Source organism: Pseudopipra pipra, unplaced genomic scaffold, assembly GCF_036250125.1.
Source record: "Pseudopipra pipra isolate bDixPip1 unplaced genomic scaffold, bDixPip1.hap1 HAP1_SCAFFOLD_269, whole genome shotgun sequence".
Lineage (NCBI taxonomy): Eukaryota > Metazoa > Chordata > Aves > Passeriformes > Pipridae > Pseudopipra > Pseudopipra pipra.
The window spans coordinates 1-24,898 of record NW_026990748.1 but is presented as its reverse complement, the minus strand read 5'-3'; the positions used below and the strand labels follow the sequence as shown (position 1 = coordinate 24,898).

Genomic DNA, 24,898 nt, shown 5'->3' with positions numbered 1-24,898 from the left:
GGGAAAAGTGTTTCCTTACTTTGCCAAGCCAAGTCCTACTTCCCCAAGAAAGAAGCTCTGAGCTCCCTCCTGCAGCATCAAGGCGCATTTCCAGTCTCTCCTCTACTTAGAAAAGCTTAGTTTCACCTTCCACATATACTGGGCTCTTAGACTCATATGAAGGCTTTTCTTCTTTTTCCCATCTCTGATGGGCTAAGAATACACCTGGATACTTCCAGCTGTTTGTCCTTTAGATGAGTCTGTGCAGATGGGCTTTGAGCTGAGAATCTGAATGGGGAGGTTTCAGAATGAGACCCCACAGTCACCTACCTGATGAAGATCTTGGTGTTCAGGCAGCAGCAAATCCAACAGGAATCACTTGGCTCCAGATGCCCTTGGGGTCAGGGAATGCTGCTTTGCCTAAAACAGCCTGTTTTTATACCCCTCCTGGTGGGTGGGACATGCCCTTATTGCTGTTGACACAACTGCCCTTGGCCAAGCAGGCAGTGCCCCATCAGTGTGGGGGTGCTGGGGCTGCCCCTCGTCCCTCCCTGCTGCAGTGGCAGAGGCTGAGGGGCCTCCTGGGGCTGTTGCAATGTCACCCTTATCCTTCTGCAACACATCCTGTGGCACAAGGGCTGGGCAGGAGCCCCTGGGATTGGGGAACAGCTTTGCTCTGCAGAGGTGAAGGGTGCTCTGGTGACTGCTCAGGCTCAGTGTCAGGAGAGGAGAGCACAGGGGGAAGAAAAACCACAGAAGACAGGGACAATCTTAGCGTCCCTCACTAAACTCTCCAGTTCTAGAAAGCAATGGTAGTGGAAGGTTTTTTGGGCCAGAGAAAATGGCCTCCAGTAACAACAAGTGAGCTTTAGATGCTTGGACTCAATGATCTTAGATGGCTTTTCCAACATTAATGATTGTTGGGAGGGAAAGCCTTCCCTGAACCATGCCAGGGTCACCAGTTCCTCCCATGGACATGGACACACACAGGTATTGAACCACTCAGAACCCAAAGCCTGAGCTTTGCTTTCCAGAGCGGGAGGGGCCACTGCCTTTGTTGGAGCAGATTGATGTCAATGCAGATTGACTCCAGATGGAGCAGAGATATCAGGTCACTCTGCTTATTCCCTGTGGGATTGCAAATTTGAATATTTCCAGGCCAAAATGGGACCTTTTTCACAGGTCACCTGGCTCAGGAGCTGTATGACCTCCTCCTCCTCCTGCCTGGTGGGACAGGGTGTGGAGCAGCACAGCTCCTGCACTGCCCACAGCAAGGAGGGCTGAGCACAGAGGAACAGGACAAGGAGCAGCATCAGGGACATGTCATGTGGGCAACCATGGCCATGCCCACCCAAGGGATACACCAAGCACAGCTCTTCACATGAACCTGGGGTTGTAAGGGACAGGGGACATCTGTGACTGGCAGGACACTGGCACCACTTCCCAGTGGGACCATGTGCAGAATTGCTCCATCACTCCCACAACAAACATCCTGCACCAACAGGCACTGACAGGCTCTGTGTCCCCACTCCACTGCCAGGCACGAGCATCCCCAGGGACACACACACTGGTCAGCCCCAACATCCCCAGCTGCTTCTCCTCACACCAAGCCACCTTTGCCACCCCCACAGCCAGCAGGCACAGCACAGCCTCCATGCCAAGGACACGCACACACGGCCCAGCCCTGCAATGCCAAACTGCTCATCTTTATTCAAGCTGGGAAAAGCAGCCTCTGCCCCACAGACCCCACAGCTGGGACGAGATGTCTCCAGCCCAGCAGCACCCAGCAGGAGCAGCTGCCGCTGCTGTTGTCCCAGCAGCTGGGCATGGCAGAGGCAGGGAGGGGAGAAGATCTCAGGAGATGGTTCCAGGAGCCAGAAGCGAGGGGGACATCCTGCTGGGACATTTCAGGGTCTCAACCCCGCACACTGTAAGAAGACAGCAGACAAGCACATTATCTCTTGTAACTTTTCCTCCAACTCTCTCCCACCTCGCCTGCAAGGACCATCCAGTCTGTGGTGCAGGAGACTCAGGCTCAGTGAAGGTCCATTGTGCAGACAGTTTGGACCTGGGTTATCTTAGTGGTGACAGCCCTGACTCCCAGTCTGTGCAGATGCAGCAAAACCTGGATCATGTTCTCAGTCTGTGCAGGAGCACGTGCAGTGCAGGGAACTGAGGGTGCAGCTATAAATTGAGCTCTGGCTTGTGGGAGCCACAGGCAAGAGGCCATGAACTGCCCATCTTTTGCTTAACAAAGGGCCCAGGCACCTCTGGCACAGGCAGGTGTCAGGACACTCAGTGACATGGTAGGAGCTACTGACCCCAGAATCTGACTCACTTAGACTCGGATGGTGTAAAACACAGTATTTCCTTTGTTGGGTTCACAGCTTCAGAGGCACCAGTTTGAGATGTTCCTCTGTTGTTACACGCTGATTAAATTATTGCAAGGAGGATGCAGACATCTGAGACTTTGCTCTGGGAAACCTGGGGTTGAGCTGCGAAAGAATCTTGTCTGCCTGTGTGGCTGTGGGGTGTGCAGGGAGTCAAGCTGGGCATCCGTGGGTTCACTGGGGCCACTCACTGCAAAGGGGCTTCGGTCCCAGCTCAGTGGTGTGAGTGTGGCTGCCCGAGTTGGCTCCTGGAGGGTTGGAAAGGATGTTTCCATTAAGAGATGCTGCCCAAGGACAGTAAATGCTTCACTCTTTGGTGCCTTGGGCGAGTCCTCTGCAAAGCCTGAAGGACCCTCCTAGCACTGCAGGACAGTGGGGAGGTGCTGCCTGTCCTGGGGCTCCTGCAGCCCCTCTCAGGGCAGGGCCAAACCCACCAGGGCTTTTGCCTTCATTCTTGGGCATCTGTCACAAATCAGAAAGGCAGGAGAGTATTTATGAGGCATTGTTGAGAAAGAAAGCTTTAACAGTTGTTCCTATGGACAAAGAAGGAAATTTTCCTCACCCAGGAATCCAGACCTTACCGTTCACAGCAAATGGTGAATGCTGAACAGTGTCCAATAAATCTTGTACCGGACTTGCACTTCCAAAAAGTGCAGTATCCCCCTAGGAGCTGGCACGCATTTTTAATTCCTGTTTCCGTGGGGAAAGACACACAGAGAACAACTAAAGCAACAGTCTGGGAGAGCTGTGTAGGTTTGCAGAAAGGCTGACACTCCCCATGAATCTCAGACCAGTAGATGGGCTCAGCTCAAAACTCCCCACAGACACAGCTTCAAGAGCAACATGTCTCACCTAGAAGGACTCTTTCCCCCTAAATTTTGCACACAAAAGCAGAGAGTGGGAAGGACCAGCATGAGGTCAAGGAAGAGTCTTGCTGGCTCCTCAGCTGCATTGCCAACACTGCCTGCCCCAGCACAGCTGGGAAGCAGGGAACTCCCCCCATCCCACATGCCTGTCCTGGCTGTGCCATGATTGGTGTGACCTCTGAGGGAAAGTCCTTGCCCAGCCTTGGCAGGGATCTTGCCTTGAGGTAATGAGGTTTTGGGACACACGGTTGATGCAGCACTAGATGAGAAGGGACAGCTTTGTGCCCCAGGCAACCCACCAATCCAAACAGTTTTGGGTCTCTCTCCCATCCCTGTACAGGGCAAGAGACACTGGAAAAGGAACATGTGGGTGCAGAGTTGAAGCCTGAAATCAAACCGTGTCCTGAGGCACAGGAGAAGCCAGGCTTCTACCTTCAAGGATTCTCTCCCTCCCAAATCTGTGTGCTATTGGATGGTTACTCGAATAACATGTCAAGCCCCGCTAACCTTTGCATCCCTCCAACTAACATGGTCACTTGGTGGGACATGTGTCAGAGACTGAAATGGTTAATGATTTATGCATTCTAGGAGACTTTTGCAGGCTTTTGACTTGCATGATACCTCTGATGAGCAGTCAGGCCCCTCCGTCCCTCCAGTGCTGAAGGTGTGAAGCCCTGGAAAGGCAAGAGCTGAGCTTGGGGGCTTTTGACTGTTGATACATCTGATGAGCAATCAGGCCCCTCCCTCCCTCTGCTAATCTTGAAAGGCGGGAACCAGGCGAGACACAAAAAAACCCCTCAGCACACAGACCTAGGAGATGTTGGAGGCTCGAGGCATGGCCCGTGACACTAACCATGGATAGAACTCATAACTTGTTGGAGTATGGGGGCTTCCCTCCTTCACCCCCAGCAGATCAAGGCCACCACTTCAACTGACAGACATGGAAGCATCGCTGGACCCCGTGGGCGGTGACTATAGACATCTGTCCACTCTCAGCTTTCCTTTCCCTTACTCTCCCTTGCTCTTATCCTGCCTTTCTCTCCCCTATGCATTTTCTTCCCCCCCCCCCCAAAGGTTATCTCTGTGTCATATTGTTGTATGACAGCACCCAAACTGCTAGCATGCCTGTTGATACAGAATTGTTAAAATAAACCTTGCCACTATATGTTTTCAGACACCGATTATTTAGTGTCGTTTTACTTTAATCCACCCCAAGGGAATTATTGATAAAAACCTGAGTTACCCCCTCTCCCCTTTTCCTGGGGCGGGTCGTAACAACATGGAAAGCCACAATGATGGAGGATCACGTTTCCCCACCTCTCCTCTTCCCCTCTCACCTTCAACATTCTGCACCAACAGGAGGAGCAAGGGGAAGAGCAGGTACAGGATCTTCATGGCTGATCCACCTCTCCTGGCTCTTTACAGGGCTGCAGAGGGGACACCAAAGCAGTGAGGATGATCCTTTCCCAAAGATTTTTCCCAAGATCTTCCACAGACTTTCGCTATAGAACTAAAGATCTTTTACTCCCTTAGGCTTCATGGATCAAACCCAGGCCCTAAACACTCTGCCCAATCACTTCTTCTTCCCTGCGATCAGGAAAGTCCTCCCAGCTCACCGTGCCCATCCCCAACTCCAGAGCAGTCCCAGGATTCCCATCAAAGACACTCCCCAGCCCCACACTTGCCACCCCTGCCTCATGCAGCCCCGATCCAGAGATGAACCAGAGGACAGGAAAGTGTCTTGGTGCCCAGAAATGGAAACAGAAATCAACCTTTGGAGTTACTGAAAGCCTGAAATGATGGGAAAGCACTTTACTGCAGTGGGAAAAGTGTTTCCTTACTTTGCCAAGCCAAGTCCTACTTCCCCAAGAAAGAAGCTCTGAGCTCCCTCCTGCAGCAACAAGGCGCATTTCCAGTCTCTCCTCTACTTAGAAAAGCTTAGTTTCACCTTCCACATATACTGGGCTCTTAGACTCATATGAAGGCTTTTCTTCTTTTTCCCATCTCTGATGGGCTAAGAATACACCTGGATACTTCCAGCTGTTTGTCCTTTAGATGAGTCTGTGCAGATAGGCTTTGAGCTGAGAATCTGAATGGGGAGGTTTCAGAATGAGACCCCACAGTCACCTACCTGATGAAGATCTTGGTGTTCAGGCAGCAGCAAATCCAACAGGAATCACTTGGCTCCAGATGCCCTTGGGGTCAGGGAATGCTGCTTTGCCTAAAACAGCCTGTTTTTATACCCCTCCTGGTGGGTGGGACATGCCCTTATTGCTGTTGACACAACTGCCCTTGGCCAAGCAGGCAGTGCCCCATCAGTGTGGGGGTGCTGGGGCTGCCCCTCGTCCCTCCCTGCTGCAGTGGCAGAGGCTGAGGGGCCTGCTGGGGCTGTTGCAATGTCACCATTATCCTCCTCCAACACATCCTGTGACACACAAGCTGGGCAGGAGCTGCCTGGAATGGAGGAAGAGCTTTGCTCTGCAGAGGTGAAGGGTGCTCGTGGTGACTGCTCAGGGTCAGTGTCAGGACAGGAGAGCACAGGGAGATGAAAGGCCGCAGCAGAAAGGGCTGATCTGAAAGTCCCTCAGTAAACTCTCCATTTCTGGAAAGCAATGGCAGTGGAATCTTTTTTGAGATCAGTCCCTTCTCCCAGGGAACAAGTGACAGGAGCAGAGGAAATGGCCTCAATTACACCCGGGAGGTTTAGTTCAGGCCTTAGGAACAATTTCTTCACCAAAAGTGTGGTCAGGAACTGGCACAGTTGTCCAGGGTATTGTGGAGTCCCCATCCCTGGGGGCATTCAAAATCACGTAGATATGGAACTGGGGACATGGTTTAGTCATACTGTGCTTGTCAGGGACAAGGGACACCTGTGACTGGCAGGACCAGGACACAGGTCCCACTTCTCAAAGGGAGCGTCTGCAGGGCAGCTCCATCACTCCCACAACAAACATCCTGCACCAACAGGCACTGACAGGCTCTGTGTCCCCACTCCACTGCCAGGCACGAGCATCCCCAGGGACACACACACTGGTCAGCCCCAGCATCCCCAGCTGCTTCTCCTCACACCAAGCCACCTTTGCCACCCCCACAGCCAGCAGGCACAGCACAGCCTCCATGCCAAGGACACGCACACACGGCCCAGCCCTGCAATGCCAAACTGCTCATCTTTATTCAAGCCGGGAAAAGCAGCCTCTGCCCCACAGACCCCACGGCTGGGTTGAGATGTCTCCAGCCCAGCAGCACCCAGCAGGAGCAGCTGCTGCTGCTGCTGTGCCAGCAGCTGGGCATGGCAGAGGCAGGGAGGGGAAAGGACATCGGGAGATGGTTCCAGGAGCCAGAAGCGAGGGGGACGTCCTGCTTGGACACTTCAGGGTCTCAACCCCGGGGGCTGTACAAAGAAAGCAGAGAAGCACATCAGCTCTTGTAATTTTCCCTCCCACTCTCTCCCACCTCCCCCACAAGCACCATCCAGTCTGTGGTGCAGGAGACTCAGGCTCAGCACAGGTGAGGCCCAGTCCTTCATGCAGACAGTTTCGATCAGGGTTATCTTAGTGGGGACAGCCCTGATTCCAAGTCTGTGCAGATGCAGCAAAACCTGGATCATGTCCTGGGTTGCTGCCCAAGGACAGCAAATGCTTCACTCTTTAGCGGTTTTGGTGAGTCCTGTGCAAAGCCTGAAGGAGCCTCCTGGCACTGGAGGTGAGTTGGGAGACACTGGCTGACCTGGAGCTCCTGCAGCCCCACTCTGGTCTGGTCCAAACCCACAAGGGCTTTTGCCTTCATTCTTGGGCCTCTCCCACAGACCATAAATGCAGGAGATTATTTATCAAGCATTAGCTAGAAAGAAATTTCTAACAGATCTTTCTGTGGAAAAAGGAGGAAAATCTTTTTTCAGCCAGGGTTCTTGTCCTTACCTTAGGCAGCAGAGAGTATCTTTTGAGCAGAATCCAATTGGTACTGTAGAGAAGGGGCAATTCCGAAAAGTGCAGTATCCCCCTCGCCGTCTGCATTCAGTTGGATCTCCTGTTTCCATGGGCAAAGACACACAGAGAACAATTACAGTGACAATCTGGGAGAGCTGTGTGTTGTGCAGGACAGCTGAAACTTCCCGTGAATTTCAGGCCAACAGATGGGCTCAGCTCAAAACTCCCCACAGACACATCTTCCATTGCAAGGAGGACTTTTCCCCCCTATATTGGGTGCACACAAGAGCAGAGAGTGGGAAGGACCAGCATGAGGTCGAAGAAGAGCCTTGCTGGCTGCCCAGCTGCATTGCCAACACTGCCTGCCCCAGCACAGCTGGAAAGCAGGGGACTCCTCCCATCCCACATGCCTGTCCTGGCTGTGCCATGATTGGTGTGACCTCTGAGGGAAAGTCCTTGCCCAGCCCTGGCAGGGATCATGCCTTGGGGTAATGAGATGGATGCATCCCAAGATGAGAAGGGACATCTTTCAGGCACTTAAAGAGGAACATCTGGGTGCAGAGTTGGAGCCTGAAACCAACCCCCTTCCTGACCATGAGGACAAGCCAGGCTTCTATTTCCAGGGGCTCCACCCGCCCCACATCTGTATCTGTTGGAAGTTCACTTGAAAAACTCCATTTTCCTCAATCCCCCCCAACATTTGCATCCCTCTAAGTAATGTGGTCAATCCCAAGGCCATGGAAAACTCCAGTTATGGGGGCTCAGACCTCCCCCTAAATCCCCTCTTTCCCTCTCACCTGCAGCACCCTGGACCAGCAGGAGGAGCAAGGGGAAGAGCAGGTACAGGATCTTCATGGCTGATCCACCACTCCCACGTCTTCGCAGGGCTGCAGAGGGCACACCAAGGCAAGGAGGACATGGAGGACCCCAGGGGGTGCAGAAGCCTGGGCACTGGGGTTCCCCAAACTGCAGAGGGGCTGCCTCCGAACACAGCCCATGATCTTTCCTCTACCTTTCTCTTAAGAACAATTCTGAGGTCTGTGCCACCTTGCAAACCTTGGGAGTGTTTCCTCATGTCTCAGTCTCTGGGAAATCCATTACCTAAGATGATCCTTTTCCAATAACTTTGTCTAAGGTCTTCCCTAGGCTTTCCCCAGAGAACAGACTGCACACCTGACCCCAATTCTTGCCCATTCAAGCCAAAGAAAGTTTCTATTTGCCCACAAAGAAGCTCTCAGGTCCCTCCTGCAGTATCCAGGCACCTTTCCAGGCTCTCCTCTACTTAGGAAAGCTCAGTTTCATGTACCACATGTTCTCAGCTCTTAGACTCATAAAAAGGTTTTATTCTCTTTCCCAGACATCTCTGATGGCCTAAGAGCACATCTGGATACTTCCAGCTGTTTGTCCTTTAGGTGAATCTGTGCTGCAGATGGGCTTTGAGCTGAGAATCTGAATGGGCAACTTTCCAGAAAGAGACCCCACAGTCACCTACCTGATGAAGGTCTTGGTGTTCAGGCAGCAGCAAATCCAACAGGAATCACTTGGCTCCAGATGCCCTTGGGGTCAGGGAATGCTGCTTTGCCTAAACCAGCCTGGTTTTATACCCCTCCTGGTGGGTGGGACATGCCCTTATTGCTGCTGACACAACTGTCCTTGGCCAACCAGGCAGTGCCCCATCAGTGTGGGGGTGCTGGGGCTGCCCCTCGTCCCTCCCTGCTGCAGTGGCAGAGGCTGAGGGGCCTCCTGGGGCTGTTGCAATGTCACCCTTATCCTTCTGCAACACATCCTGTGGCACAAGGGCTGGGCAGGAGCCCCTGGGATTGGGGAACAGCTTTGCTCTGCAGAGGTGAAGGGTGCTCTGGTGACTGCTCAGGCTCAGTGTCAGGAGAGGAGAGCACAGGGGGAAGAAAAACCACAGAAGACAGGGACAATCTTAGCGTCCCTCACTAAACTCTCCAGTTCTAGAAAGCAATGGTAGTGGAAGGTTTTTTGGGCCAGAGAAAATGGCCTCCAGTAACAACAAGTGAGGTTTAGATGCTTGGACTCAATGATCTTAGATGGCTTTTCCAACATTAATGATTGTTGGGAGGGAAAGCCTTCCCTGAACCATGCCAGGGTCACCAGTTCCTCCCATGGACATGGACACACACAGGTATTGAACCACTCAGAACCCAAAGCCTGAGCTTTGCTTTCCAGAGCGGGAGGGGCCACTGCCTTTGTTGGAGCAGATTGATGTCAATGCAGATTGACTCCAGATGGAGCAGAGATATCAGGTCACTCTGCTTATTCCCTGTGGGATTGCAAATTTGGATATTTCCAGGCCAAAATGGGACCTTTTTCACAGGTCACCTGGCCCAGGAGCTGTATGACCTCCTCCTCCTCCTGCCTGGTGGGACAGGGTGTGGAGCAGCACAGCTCCTGCACTGCCCACAGCAAGGAGGGCTGAGCACAGAGGAACAGGACAAGGAGCAGCATCAGGGACATGTCATGTGGGCAACCATGGCCATGCCCACCCAAGGGATACACCAAGCACAGCTCTTCACATGAACCTGGGGTTGTAAGGGACAGGGGACATCTGTGACTGGCAGGACACTGGCACCACTTCCCAGTGGGACCATGTGCAGAATTGCTCCATCACCCCCACAACAAACATCCTGCACCAACAGGCACTGACAGGCTCTGTGTCCCCACTCCACTGCCAGGCACGAGCATCCCCAGGGACACACACACTGGTCAGCCCCAGCATCCCCAGCTGCTTCTCCTCACACCAAGCCACCTTTGCCACCCCCACAGCCAGCAGGCACAGCACAGCCTCCATGCCAAGGACACGCACACACGGCCCAGCCCTGCAATGCCAAACTGCTCATCTTTATTCAAGCCGGGAAAAGCAGCCTCTGCCCCACAGACCCCACAGCTGGGACGAGATGTCTCCAGCCCAGCAGCACCCAGCAGGAGCAGCTGCTGCTGCTGTTGTCCCAGCAGCTGGGCATGGCAGAGGCAGGGAGGGGAGAAGACCTCAGGAGATGGTTCCAGGAGCCCAGAAGCGAGGGGGACATCCTGCTGGGACATTTCAGGGTCTCAACCCCGCACACTGTAAGAAGACAGCAGACAAGCACATTATCTCTTGTAACTTTTCCTCCAACTCTCTCCCACCTCGCCTGCAAGGACCATCCAGTCTGTGGTGCAGGAGACTCAGGCTCAGTGAAGGTCCATTGTGCAGACAGTTTGGACCTGGGTTATCTTAGTGGTGACAGCCCTGACTCCCAGTCTGTGCAGATGCAGCAAAACCTGGATCATGTTCTCAGTCTGTGCAGGAGCACGTGCAGTGCAGGGAACTGAGGGTGCAGCTATAAATTGAGCTCTGGCTTGTGGGAGCCACAGGCAAGAGGCCATGAACTGCCCATCTTTTGCTTAACAAAGGGCCCAGGCACCTCTGGCACAGGCAGGTGTCAGGACACTCAGTGACATGGTAGGAGCTACTGACCCCAGAATCTGACTCACTTAGACTCGGATGGTGTAAAACACAGTATTTCCTTTGTTGGGTTCACAGCTTCAGAGGCACCAGTTTGAGATGTTCCTCTGTTGTTACACGCTGATTAAATTATTGCAAGGAGGATGCAGACATCTGAGACTTTGCTCTGGGAAACCTGGGGTTGAGCTGCGAAAGAATCTTGTCTGCCTGTGTGGCTGTGGGGTGTGCAGGGAGTCAAGCTGGGCATCCGTGGGTTCACTGGGGCCACTCACTGCAAAGGGGCTTCGGTCCCAGCTCAGTGGTGTGAGTGTGGCTGCCCGAGTTGGCTCCTGGAGGGTTGGAAAGGATGTTTCCATTAAGAGATGCTGCCCAAGGACAGTAAATGCTTCACTCTTTGGTGCCTTGGGCGAGTCCTCTGCAAAGCCTGAAGGACCCTCCTAGCACTGCAGGACAGTGGGGAGGTGCTGCCTGTCCTGGGGCTCCTGCAGCCCCTCTCAGGGCAGGGCCAAACCCACCAGGGCTTTTGCCTTCATTCTTGGGCATCTGTCACAAATCAGAAAGGCAGGAGAGTATTTATGAGGCATTGTTGAGAAAGAAAGCTTTAACAGTTGTTCCTATGGACAAAGAAGGAAATTTTCCTCACCCAGGAATCCAGACCTTACCGTTCACAGCAAATGGTGAATGCTGAACAGTGTCCAATAAATCTTGTACCGGACTTGCACTTCCAAAAAGTGCAGTATCCCCCTAGGAGCTGGCACGCATTTTTAATTCCTGTTTCCGTGGGGAAAGACACACAGAGAACAACTAAAGCAACAGTCTGGGAGAGCTGTGTAGGTTTGCAGAAAGGCTGACACTCCCCATGAATCTCAGACCAGTAGATGGGCTCAGCTCAAAACTCCCCACAGACACAGCTTCAAGAACAACATGTCTCACCTAGAAGGACTCTTTCCCCCTAAATTTTGCACACAAAAGCAGAGAGTGGGAAGGACCAGCATGAGGTCAAGGAAGAGTCTTGCTGGCTCCTCAGCTGCATTGCCAACACTGCCTGCCCCAGCACAGCTGGGAAGCAGGGAACTCCTCCCATCCCACATGCCTGTCCTGGCTGTGCCATGATTGGTGTGACCTCTGAGGGAAAGTCCTTGCCCAGCCTTGGCAGGGATCTTGCCTTGAGGTAATGAGGTTTTGGGACACACGGTTGATGCAGCACTAGATGAGAAGGGACAGCTTTGTGCCCCAGGCAACCCACCAATCCAAACAGTTTTGGGTCTCTCTCCCATCCCTGTACAGGGCAAGAGACACTGGAAAAGGAACATGTGGGTGCAGAGTTGAAGCCTGAAATCAAACCGTGTCCTGAGGCACAGGAGAAGCCAGGCTTCTACCTTCAAGGATTCTCTCCCTCCCAAATCTGTGTGCTATTGGATGGTTACTCGAATAACATGTCAAGCCCCGCTAACCTTTGCATCCCTCCAACTAACATGGTCACTTGGTGGGACATGTGTCAGAGACTGAAATGGTTAATGATTTATGCATTCTAGGAGACTTTTGCAGGCTTTTGACTTGCATGATACCTCTGATGAGCAGTCAGGCCCCTCCCTCCCTCCAGTGCTGAAGGTGTGAAGCCCTGAAAGGCAAGAGCTGAGCTTGGGAGCTTTTGACTGTTGATACATCTGATGAGCAATCAGGCCCCTCCCTCCCTCTGCTAATCTTGAAAGGCGGGAACCAGGCGAGACACAAAAAAACCCCTCAGCACACAGACCTAGGAGATGTTGGAGGCTCGAGGCATGGCCCGTGACACTAACCATGGATAGAACTCATAACTTGTTGGAGTATGGGGGCTTCCCTCCTTCACCCCCAGCAGATCAAGGCCACCACTTCAACTGACAGACATGGAAGCATCGCTGGACCCCGTGGGCGGTGACTATAGACATCTGTCCACTCTCAGCTTTCCTTTCCCTTACTCTCCCTTGCTCTTATCCTGCCTTTCTCTCCCCTATGCATTTTCTCCCCCCCCCCCAAAGGTTATCTCTGTGTCATATTGTTGTATGACAGCACCCAAACTGCTAGCATGCCTGTTGATACAGAATTGTTAAAATAAACCTTGCCACTATATGTTTTCAGACACCGATTATTTAGTGTCGTTTTACTTTAATGCACCCCAAGGGAATTATTGATAAAAACCTGAGTTACCCCCTCTCCCCTTTTCCTGGGGCGGGTCGTAACAACATGGAAAGCCACAATGATGGAGGATCACGTTTCCCCACCTCTCCTCTTCCCCTCTCACCTTCAACATTCTGCACCAACAGGAGGAGCAAGGGGAAGAGCAGGTACAGGATCTTCATGGCTGATCCACCTCTCCTGGCTCTTTACAGGGCTGCAGAGGGGACACCAAAGCAGTGAGGATGATCCTTTCCCAAAGATTTTTCCCAAGATCTTCCACAGACTTTCGCTATAGAACTAAAGATCTTTTACTCCCTTAGGCTTCATGGATCAAACCCAGGCCCTAAACACTCTGCCCAATCACTTCTTCTTCCCTGCGATCAGGAAAGTCCTCCCAGCTCACCGTGCCCATCCCCAACTCCAGAGCAGTCCCAGGATTCCCATCAAAGACACTCCCCAGCCCCACACTTGCCACCCCTGCCTCATGCAGCCCCGATCCAGAGATGAACCAGAGGACAGGAAAGTGTCTTGGTGCCCAGAAATGGAAACAGAAATCAACCTTTGGAGTTACTGAAAGCCTGAAATGATGGGAAAGCACTTTACTGCAGTGGGAAAAGTGTTTCCTTACTTTGCCAAGCCAAGTCCTACTTCCCCAAGAAAGAAGCTCTGAGCTCCCTCCTGCAGCATCAAGGCGCATTTCCAGTCTCTCCTCTACTTAGAAAAGCTTAGTTTCACCTTCCACATATACTGGGCTCTTAGACTCATATGAAGGCTTTTCTTCTTTTTCCCATCTCTGATGGGCTAAGAATACACCTGGATACTTCCAGCTGTTTGTCCTTTAGATGAGTCTGTGCAGATGGGCTTTGAGCTGAGAATCTGAATGGGGAGGTTTCAGAATGAGACCCCACAGTCACCTACCTGATGAAGGTCTTGGTGTTCAGGCAGCAGCAAATCCAACAGGAATCACTTGGCTCCAGATGCCCTTGGGGTCAGGGAATGCTGCTTTGCCCAAAACAGCCTGGTTTTATACCCCTCCTGGTGGGTGGGACATGCCCTTATTGCTGCTGACACAACTGTCCTTGGCCAACCAGGCAGTGCCCCATCAGTGTGGGGGTGCTGGGGCTGCCCCTCGTCCCTCCCTGCTGCAGTGGCAGAGGCTGAGGGGCCTTCTGGGGCTGTTGCAATGTCACCCTTATCCTTCTGCAACACATCCTGTGGCACAAGGGCTGGGCAGGAGCCCCTGGGATTGGGGAACAGCTTTGCTCTGCAGAGGTGAAGGGTGCTCTGGTGACTGCTCAGGCTCAGTGTCAGGAGAGGAGAGCACAGGGGGAAGAAAAACCACAGAAGACAGGGACAATCTTAGCGTCCCTCACTAAGCTCTCCAGTTCTAGAAAGCAATGGTAGTGGAAGGTTTTTTGGGCCAGAGAAAATGGCCTCCAGTAACAACAAGTGAGGTTTAGATGCTTGGACTCAATGATCTTAGATGGCTTTTCCAACATTAATGATTGTTGGGAGGGAAAGCCTTCCCTGAACCATGCCAGGGTCACCAGTTCCTCCCATGGACATGGACACACACAGGTATTGAACCACTCAGAACCCAAAGCCTGAGCTTTGCTTTCCAGAGCGGGAGGGGCCACTGCCTTTGTTGGAGCAGATTGACGTCAATGCAAATTGACTCCAGATGGAGCAGAGATATCAGGTCACTCTGCTTATTCCCTGTGGGATTGCAAATTTGGATATTTCCAGGCCAAAATGGGACCTTTTTCACAGGTCACCTGGCCCAGGAGCTGTATGACCTCCTCCTCCTCCTGCCTGGTGGGACAGGGTGTGGAGCAGCACAGCTCCTGCACTGCCCACAGCAAGGAGGGCTGAGCACAGAGGAACAGGACAAGGAGCAGCATCAGGGACATGTCATGTGGGCAACCATGGCCATGCCCACCCAAGGGATACACCAAGCACAGCTCTTCACATGAACCTGGGGTTGTAAGGGACAGGGGACATCTGTGACTGGCAGGACACTGGCACCACTTCCCAGTGGGACCATGTGCAGAATTGCTCCATCACCCCCACAACAAACATCCTGCACCAACAGGCACTGACAGGCTCTGTGTCCCCACTCCACTGCCAGTCACGAGCATCCCCAGGGACACACACACTGGTCAGCCCCAGCATCCCCAGCTGCTTCTCCTCACACCAAGCCACCTTTGCCACCCCCACAGCCAGCAGGCACAGCACAGCCTCCATGCCAAGGACACGCACACACGGCCCAGCCCTGCAATGCCAAACTGCTCATCTTTATTCAAGCTGGGAAAAGCAGCCTCTGCCCCACAGACCCCACAGCTGGGATGAGATGTCTCCAGCCCAGCAGCACCCAGCAGGAGCAGCTGCTGCTGCTGCTGTGCCAGCAGCTGGGCATGGCAGAGGCAGGGAGGGGAAAGGACATCGGGAGATGGTTCCAGGAGCCAGAAGCGAGGGGGACGTCCTGCTTGGACACTTCAGGGTCTTAACCCCGGGGGCTGTACAAAGAAAGCAGAGAAGCACATCAGCTCTTGTAATTTTCCCTCCCACTCTCTCCCACCTCCCCCACAAGCACCATCCAGTCTGTGGTGCAGGAGACTCAGGCTCAGCACAGGTGAGGCCCAGTCCTTCATGCAGACAGTTTCGATCAGGGTTATCTTAGTGGGGACAGCCCTGATTCCAAGTCTGTGCAGATGCAGCAAAACCTGGATCATGTCCTGGGTTGCTGCCCAAGGACAGCAAATGCTTCACTCTTTAGCGGTTTTGGTGAGTCCTGTGCAAAGCCTGAATGAGCCTCCTGGCACTGGAGGTGAGTTGGGAGACACTGGCTGACCTGGGGCTCCAGCAGCCCCACTCTGGTCTGGTCCAAACCCACAAGGGCTTTTGCCTTCATTCTTGGGCCTCTCCCACAGACCATAAATGCAGGAGATTATTTATCAAGCATTAGCTAGAAAGAAATTTCTAACAGATCTTTCTGTGGAAAAAGGAGGAAAATCTTTTTTCAGCCAGGGTTCTTGTCCTTACCTTAGGCAGCAGAGAGTATCTTTTGAGCAGAATCCAATTGGTACTGTAGAGAAGGGGCAATTCCGAAAAGTGCAGTATCCCCCTCGCCGTCTGCATTCAGTTGGATCTCCTGTTTCCATGGGCAAAGACACACAGAGAACAATTACAGTGACAATCTGGGAGAGCTGTGTGTTGTGCAGGACAGCTGAAACTTCCCGTGAATTTCAGGCCAACAGATGGGCTCAGCTCAAAACTCCCCACAGACACATCTTCCATTGCAAGGAGGACTTTTCCCCCCTATATTGGGTGCACACAAGAGCAGAGAGTGGGAAGGACCAGCATGAGGTCGAAGAAGAGCCTTGCTGGCTGCCCAGCTGCATTGCCAACACTGCCTGCCCCAGCACAGCTGGAAAGCAGGGGACTCCTCCCATCCCACATGCCTGTCCTGGCTGTGCCAAGATTGGTGTGACCTCTGAGGGAAAGTCCTTGCCCAGCCCTGGCAGGGATCATGCCTTGGGGTAATGAGATGGATGCATCCCAAGATGAGAAGGGACATCTTTCAGGCACTTAAAGAGGAACATCTGGGTGCAGAGTTGGAGCCTGAAACCAACCCCCTTCCTGACCATGAGGACAAGCCAGGCTTCTATTTCCAGGGGCTCCACCCGCCCCACATCTGTATCTGTTGGAAGTTCACTTGAAAAACTCCATTTTCCTCAATCCCCCCCAACATTTGCATCCCTCTAAGTAATGTGGTCAATCCCAAGGCCATGGAAAACTCCAGTTATGGGGGCTCAGACCTCCCCCTAAATCCCCTCTTTCCCTCTCACCTGCAGCACCCTGGACCAGCAGGAGGAGCAAGGGGAAGAGCAGGTACAGGATCTTCATGGCTGATCCACCACTCCCACGTCTTCGCAGGGCTGCAGAGGGCACACCAAGGCAAGGAGGACATGGAGGACCCCAGGGGGTGCAGAAGCCTGGGCACTGGGGTTCCCCAAACTGCAGAGGGGCTGCCTCCGAACACAGCCCATGATCTTTCCTCTACCTTTCTCTTAAGAACAATTCTGAGGTCTGTGCCACCTTGCAAACCTTGGGAGTGTTTCCTCATGTCTCAGTCTCTGGGAAATCCATTACCTAAGATGATCCTTTTCCAATAACTTTGTCTAAGGTCTTCCCTAGGCTTTCCCCAGAGAACAGACTGCACACCTGACCCCAATTCTTGCCCATTCAAGCCAAAGAAAGTTTCTATTTGCCCACAAAGAAGCTCTCAGGTCCCTCCTGCAGTATCCAGGCACCTTTCCAGGCTCTCCTCTACTTAGGAAAGCTCAGTTTCATGTACCACATGTTCTCAGCTCTTAGACTCATAAAAAGGTTTTATTCTCTTTCCCAGACATCTCTGATGGCCTAAGAGCACATCTGGATACTTCCAGCTGTTTGTCCTTTAGGTGAATCTGTGCTGCAGATGGGCTTTGAGCTGAGAATCTGAATGGGCAACTTTCCAGAAAGAGACCCCACAGTCACCTACCTGATGAAGGTCTTGGTGTTCAGGCAGCAGCAAATCCAACAGGAATCACTTGGCTCCAGATGCCCTTGGGGTCAGGGAATGCTGCTTTGCCCAAAACAGCCTGGTTTTATACCCCTCCTGGTGGGTGGGACATGCCCTTATTGCTGCTGACACAACTGTCCTTGGCCAACCAGGCAGTGCCCCATCAGTGTGGGGGTGCTGGGGCTGCCCCTCGTCCCTCCCTGCTGCAGTGGCAGAGGCTGAGGGGCCTCCTGGGGCTGTTGCAATGTCACCCTTATCCTTCTGCAACACATCCTGTGGCACAAGGGCTGGGCAGGAGCCCCTGGGATTGGGGAACAGCTTTGCTCTGCAGAGGTGAAGGGTGCTCTGGTGACTGCTCAGGCTCAGTGTCAGGAGAGGAGAGCACAGGGGGAAGAAAAACCACAGAAGACAGGGACAATCTTAGCGTCCCTCACTAAGCTCTCCAGTTCTAGAAAGCAATGGTAGTGGAAGGTTTTTTGGGCCAGAGAAAATGGCCTCCAGTAACAACAAGTGAGGTTTAGATGCTTGGACTCAATGATCTTAGATGGCTTTTCCAACATTAATGATTGTTGGGAGGGAAAGCCTTCCCTGAACCATGCCAGGGTCACCAGTTCCTCCCATGGACATGGACACACACAGGTATTGAACCACTCAGAACCCAAAGCCTGAGCTTTGCTTTCCAGAGCGGGAGGGGCCACTGCCTTTGTTGGAGCAGATTGACATCAATGCAAATTGACTCCAGATGGAGCAGAGATATCAGGTCACTCTGCTTATTCCCTGTGGGATTGCAAATTTGGATATTTCCAGGCCAAAATGGGACCTTTTTCACAGGTCACCTGGCCCAGGAGCTGTATGACCTCCTCCTCCTCCTGCCTGGTGGGACAGGGTGTGGAGCAGCACAGCTCCTGCACTGCCCACAGCAAGGAGGGCTGAGCACAGAGGAACAGGACAAGGAGCAGCATCAGGGACATGTCATGTGGGCAACCATGGCCATGCCCACCCAAGGGATACACCAAGCACAGCTCTTCACATGAACCTGGGGTTGTAAGGGACAGGGGACATCTGTGACTGGCAGGACACTGGCACCACTTCCCAGTGGGACCATGTGCAGAATTGCTCCATCACTCCCACAACAAACATCCTGCACCAACAGGCACTGACAGGCTCTGTGTCCCCACTCCACTGCCAGGCACGAGCATCCCCAGGGACACACACACTGGTCAGCCCCAGCATCCCCAGCTGCTTCTCCTCACACCAAGCCACCTTTGCCACCCCCACAGCCAGCAGGCACAGCACAGCCTCCATGCCAAGGACACGCACACACGGCCCAGCCCTGCAATGCCAAACTGCTCATCTTTATTCAAGCTGGGAAAAGCAGCCTCTGCCCCACAGACCCCACAGCTGGGATGAGATGTCTCCAGCCCAGCAGCACCCAGCAGGAGCAGCTGCTGCTGCTGCTGTGCCAGCAGCTGGGCATGGCAGAGGCAGGGAGGGGAAAGGACATCGGGAGATGGTTCCAGGAGCCAGAAGCGAGGGGGACGTCCTGCTTGGACACTTCAGGGTCTTAACCCCGGGGGCTGTACAAAGAAAGCAGAGAAGCACATCAGCTCTTGTAATTTTCCCTCCCACTCTCTCCCACCTCCCCCACAAGCACCATCCAGTCTGTGGTGCAGGAGACTCAGGCTCAGCACAGGTGAGGCCCAGTCCTTCATGCAGACAGTTTCGATCAGGGTTATCTTAGTGGGGACAGCCCTGATTCCAAGTCTGTGCAGATGCAGCAAAACCTGGATCATGTCCTGGGTTGCTGCCCAAGGACAGCAAATGCTTCACTCTTTAGCGGTTTTGGTGAGTCCTGTGCAAAGCCTGAATGAGCCTCCTGGCACTGGAGGTGAGTTGGGAGACACTGGCTGACCTGGGGCTCCAGCAGCCCCACTCTGGTCTGGTCCAAACCCACAAGGGCTTTTGCCTTCATTCTTGGGCCTCTCCCACAGACCATAAATGCAGGAGATTATTTATCAAGCATTAGCTAGAAAGAAATTTCTAACAGATCTTTCTGTGGAAAAAGGAGGAAAATCTTTTTTCAGCCAGGGTTCTTGTCCTTACCTTAGGCAGCAGAGAGTATCTTTTGAGCAGAATCCAATTGGTACTGTAGAGAAGGGGCAATTCCGAAAAGTGCAGTATCCCCCTCGCCGTCTGCATTCAGTTGGATCTCCTGTTTCCATGGGCAAAGACACACAGAGAACAATTACAGTGACAATCTGGGAGAGCTGTGTGTTGTGCAGGACAGCTGAAACTTCCCGTGAATTTCAGGCCAACAGATGGGCTCAGCTCAAAACTCCCCACAGACACATCTTCCATTGCAAGGAGGACTTTTCCCCCCTATATTGGGTGCACACAAGAGCAGAGAGTGGGAAGGACCAGCATGAGGTCGAAGAAGAGCCTTGCTGGCTGCCCAGCTGCATTGCCAACACTGCCTGCCCCAGCACAGCTGGAAAGCAGGGGACTCCTCCCATCCCACATGCCTGTCCTGGCTGTGCCAAGATTGGTGTGACCTCTGAGGGAAAGTCCTTGCCCAGCCCTGGCAGGGATCATGCCTTGGGGTAATGAGATGGATGCATCCCAAGATGAGAAGGGACATCTTTCAGGCACTTAAAGAGGAACATCTGGGTGCAGAGTTGGAGCCTGAAACCAACCCCCTTCCTGACCATGAGGACAAGCCAGGCTTCTATTTCCAGGGGCTCCACCCGCCCCACATCTGTATCTGTTGGAAGTTCACTTGAAAAACTCCATTTTCCTCAATCCCCCCCAACATTTGCATCCCTCTAAGTAATGTGGTCAATCCCAAGGCCATGGAAAACTCCAGTTATGGGGGCTCAGACCTCCCCCTAAATCCCCTCTTTCCCTCTCACCTGCAGCACCCTGGACCAGCAGGAGGAGCAAGGGGAAGAGCAGGTACAGGATCTTCATGGCTGATCCACCACTCCCACGTCTTCGCAGGGCTGCAGAGGGCACACCAAGGCAAGGAGGACATGGAGGACCCCAGGGGGTGCAGAAGCCTGGGCACTGGGGTTCCCCAAACTGCAGAGGGGCTGCCTCCGAACACAGCCCATGATCTTTCCTCTACCTTTCTCTTAAGAACAATTCTGAGGTCTGTGCCACCTTGCAAACCTTGGGAGTGTTTCCTCATGTCTCAGTCTCTGGGAAATCCATTACCTAAGATGATCCTTTTCCAATAACTTTGTCTAAGGTCTTCCCTAGGCTTTCCCCAGAGAACAGACTGCACACCTGACCCCAATTCTTGCCCATTCAAGCCAAAGAAAGTTTCTATTTGCCCACAAAGAAGCTCTCAGGTCCCTCCTGCAGTATCCAGGCACCTTTCCAGGCTCTCCTCTACTTAGGAAAGCTCAGTTTCATGTACCACATGTTCTCAGCTCTTAGACTCATAAAAAGGTTTTATTCTCTTTCCCAGACATCTCTGATGGCCTAAGAGCACATCTGGATACTTCCAGCTGTTTGTCCTTTAGGTGAATCTGTGCTGCAGATGGGCTTTGAGCTGAGAATCTGAATGGGCAACTTTCCAGAAAGAGACCCCACAGTCACCTACCTGATGAAGGTCTTGGTGTTCAGGCAGCAGCAAATCCAACAGGAATCACTTGGCTCCAGATGCCCTTGGGGTCAGGGAATGCTGCTTTGCCCAAAACAGCCTGGTTTTATACCCCTCCTGGTGGGTGGGACATGCCCTTATTGCTGCTGACACAACTGTCCTTGGCCAACCAGGCAGTGCCCCATCAGTGTGGGGGTGCTGGGGCTGCCCCTCGTCCCTCCCTGCTGCAGTGGCAGAGGCTGAGGGGCCTTCTGGGGCTGTTGCAATGTCACCCTTATCCTTCTGCAACACATCCTGTGGCACAAGGGCTGGGCAGGAGCCCCTGGGATTGGGGAACAGCTTTGCTCTGCAGAGGTGAAGGGTGCTCTGGTGACTGCTCAGGCTCAGTGTCAGGAGAGGAGAGCACAGGGGGAAGAAAAACCACAGAAGACAGGGACAATCTTAGCGTCCCTCACTAAGCTCTCCAGTTCTAGAAAGCAATGGTAGTGGAAGGTTTTTTGGGCCAGAGAAAATGGCCTCCAGTAACAACAAGTGAGGTTTAGATGCTTGGACTCAATGATCTTAGATGGCTTTTCCAACATTAATGATTGTTGGGAGGGAAAGCCTTCCCTGAACCATGCCAGGGTCACCAGTTCCTCCCATGGACATGGACACACACAGGTATTGAACCACTCAGAACCCAAAGCCTGAGCTTTGCTTTCCAGAGCGGGAGGGGCCACTGCCTTTGTTGGAGCAGATTGACATCAATGCAAATTGACTCCAGATGGAGCAGAGATATCAGGTCACTCTGCTTATTCCCTGTGGGATTGCAAATTTGGATATTTCCAGGCCAAAATGGGACCTTTTTCACAGGTCACCTGGCCCAGGAGCTGTATGACCTCCTCCTCCTCCTGCCTGGTGGGACAGGGTGTGGAGCAGCACAGCTCCTGCACTGCCCACAGCAAGGAGGGCTGAGCACAGAGGAACAGGACAAGGAGCAGCATCAGGGACAATGTCATTGGTGGGCAACCATGGCCATGCCCACCCAAGGGATACACCAAGCACAGCTCTTCACATGAACCTGGGGTTGTAAGGGACAGGGGACATCTGTGACTGGCAGGACACTGGCACCCACTTCCCAGTGGGACCATGTGCAGAATTGCTCCATCACTCCCACAACAAACATCCTGCACCAACAGGCACTGACAGGCTCTGTGTCCCCACTCCACTGCCAGGCACGAGCATCCCCAGGGACACACACACTGGTCAGCCCAGCATCCCAGCTGCTTCTCCTCACACCAAGCCACCTTTGCCACCCCCACAGCCAGCAGGCACAGCACAGCCTCCATGCCAAGGACACGCACACACGGCCCAGCCCTGCAATGCCAAACTGCTCATCTTTATTCAAGCCGGGAAAAGCAGCCTCTGCCCCACAGACCCCACAGCTGGGATGAGATGTCTCCAGCCCAGCAGCACCCAGCAGGAGCAGCTGCTGCTGCTGCTGTGCCAGCAGCTGGGCATGGCAGAGGCAGGGAGGGGAAAGGACATCGGGAGATGGTTCCAGGAGCCAGAAGCGAGGGGGACGTCCTGCTTGGACACTTCAGGGTCTTAACCCCGGGGGCTGTACAAAGAAAGCAGAGAAGCACATCAGCTCTTGTAATTTTCCCTCCCACTCTCTCCCACCTCCCCCCACAAGCACCATCCAGTCTGTGGTGCAGGAGACTCAGGCTCAGCACAGGTGAGGCCCAGTCCTTCATGCAGACAGTTTCGATCAGGGTTATCTTAGTGGGGACAGCCCTGATTCAAGTCTGTGCAGATGCAGCAAAACCTGGATCATGTCCTGGGTTGCTGCCCAAGGACAGCAAATGCTTCACTCTTTAGCGGTTTTGGTGAGTCCTGTGCAAAGCCTGAATGAGCCTCCTGCACTGGAGGTGAGTTGGGAGACACTGGCTGACCTGGGCTCCAGCAGCCCCACTCTGGTCTGGTCCAAACCCACAAGGGCTTTTGCCTTCATTCTTGGGCCTCTCCCACAGACCATAAATGCAGGAGATTATTTATCAAGCATTAGCTAGAAAGAAATTTCTAACAGATCTTTCTGTGGAAAAAGGAGGAAAATCTTTTTTCAGCCAGGGTTCTTGTCCTTACCTTAGGCAGCAGAGAGTATCTTTTGAGCAGAATCCAATTGGTACTGTAGAGAGGGGCAATTCCGAAAAGTGCAGTATCCCCCTCGCCGTCTGCATTCAGTTGGATCTCCTGTTTCCATGGGCAAAGACACACAGAGAACAATTACAGTGACAATCTGGGAGAGCTGTGTGTTGTGCAGGACAGCTGAAACTTCCCGTGAATTTGAGGCCAACAGATGGGCTCAGCTCAAAACTCCCCACAGACACATCTTCCATTGCAAGGAGGACTTTTTCCCCCCTATATTGGGTGCACACAAGAGCAGAGAGTGGGAAGGACCAGCATGAGGTCGAAGAAGAGCCTTGCTGGCTGCCCAGCTGCATTGCCAACACTGCCTGCCCCAGCACAGCTGGAAAGCAGGGGACTCCTCCCATCCCACATGCCTGTCCTGGCTGTGCCAAGATTGGTGTGACCTCTGAGGGAAAGTCCTTGCCCAGCCCTGGCAGGGATCATGCCTTGGGGTAATGAGATGGATGCATCCCAAGATGAGAAGGGACATCTTTCAGGCACTTAAAGAGGAACATCTGGGTGCAGAGTTGGAGCCTGAAACCAACCCCCTTCCTGACCATGAGGACAAGCCAGGCTTCTATTTCCAGGGGCTCCACCCGCCCCACATCTGTATCTGTTGGAAGTTCACTTGAAAAACTCCATTTTCCTCAATCCCCCCCAACATTTGCATCCCTCTAAGTAATGTGGTCAATCCCAAGGCCATGGAAAACTCCAGTTATGGGGGCTCAGACCTCCCCCTAAATCCCCTCTTTCCCTCTCACCTGCAGCACCCTGGACCAGCAGGAGGAGCAAGGGGAAGAGCAGGTACAGGATCTTCATGGCTGATCCACCACTCCCACGTCTTCGCAGGGCTGCAGAGGGCACACCAAGGCAAGGAGGACATGGAGGACCCCAGGGGGTGCAGAAGCCTGGGCACTGGGGTTCCCCAAACTGCAGAGGGGCTGCCTCCGAACACAGCCCATGATCTTTCCTCTACCTTTCTCTTAAGAACAATTCTGAGGTCTGTGCCACCTTGCAAACCTTGGGAGTGTTTCCTCATGTCTCAGTCTCTGGGAAATCCATTACCTAAGATTGATCCTTTTCCAATAACTTTGTCTAAGGTCTTCCCTAGCTTTCCCCAGAGAACAGACTGCACACCTGACCCCAATTCTTGCCCATTCAAGCCAAAGAAAGTTTCTATTTGCCCACAAAGAAGCTCTCAGGTCCCTCCTGCAGTATCCAGGCACCTTTCCAAGGCTCTCCTCTACTTAGGAAAGCTCAGTTTCATGTACCACATGTTCTCAGCTCTTAGACTCATAAAAAGGTTTTATTCTCTTTCCCAGACATCTCTGGATGGCCTAAGAGCACATCTGGATACTTCCAGCTGTTTGTCCTTTAGGTGAATCTGTGCTGCAGATGGGCTTTGAGCTGAGAATCTGAATGGGCAACTTTCCAGAAAGAGACCCCACAGTCACCTACCTGATGAAGGTCTTGGTGTTCAGGCAGCAGCAAATCCAACAGGAATCACTTGGCTCCAGATGCCCTTGGGGTCAGGGAATGCTGCTTTGCCCAAAACAGCCTGGTTTTATACCCCTCCTGGTGGTGGGACATGCCCTTATTGCTGCTGACACAACTGTCCTTGGCCAACCAGGCAGTGCCCCATCAGTGTGGGGGTGCTGGGGCTGCCCCTCGTCCTCCCTGCTGCAGTGGCAGAGGCTGAGGGGCCTTCTGGGGCTGTTGCAATGTCACCCTTATCCTTAACACGGGGGGCGGGGAGGGCGGGGGATCTAGT

At 53.2% G+C, this 24,898-nt stretch overlaps 3 long non-coding RNA genes across 3 annotated transcripts; all 3 read right to left on the bottom strand.

The window, feature by feature from the left end:
* Positions 1-6,403: 6,403 nt before the first annotated feature.
* LOC135408248 (uncharacterized) lies at positions 6,404-8,866 on the bottom strand. Its single transcript, XR_010427416.1, has 4 exons — positions 8,654-8,866; positions 7,959-8,048; positions 7,153-7,261; positions 6,404-6,626 (listed from the first exon to the last, which is right to left on the bottom strand). It is a non-coding gene; the product is annotated as an uncharacterized LOC135408248 (long non-coding RNA).
* A 6,972-nt stretch (positions 8,867-15,838) lies between these two features.
* LOC135408249 (uncharacterized) lies at positions 15,839-17,550 on the bottom strand. Its single transcript, XR_010427417.1, has 3 exons — positions 17,334-17,550; positions 16,639-16,728; positions 15,839-15,941 (listed from the first exon to the last, which is right to left on the bottom strand). It is a non-coding gene; the product is annotated as an uncharacterized LOC135408249 (long non-coding RNA).
* Positions 17,551-23,133: 5,583 nt separating this feature from the next.
* Positions 23,134-24,694, bottom strand: LOC135408247 (uncharacterized). The gene is made up of 3 exons (XR_010427415.1): positions 24,586-24,694; positions 23,889-23,978; positions 23,134-23,190 (listed from the first exon to the last, which is right to left on the bottom strand). It is a non-coding gene; the product is annotated as an uncharacterized LOC135408247 (long non-coding RNA).
* Positions 24,695-24,898: the final 204 nt, after the last annotated feature.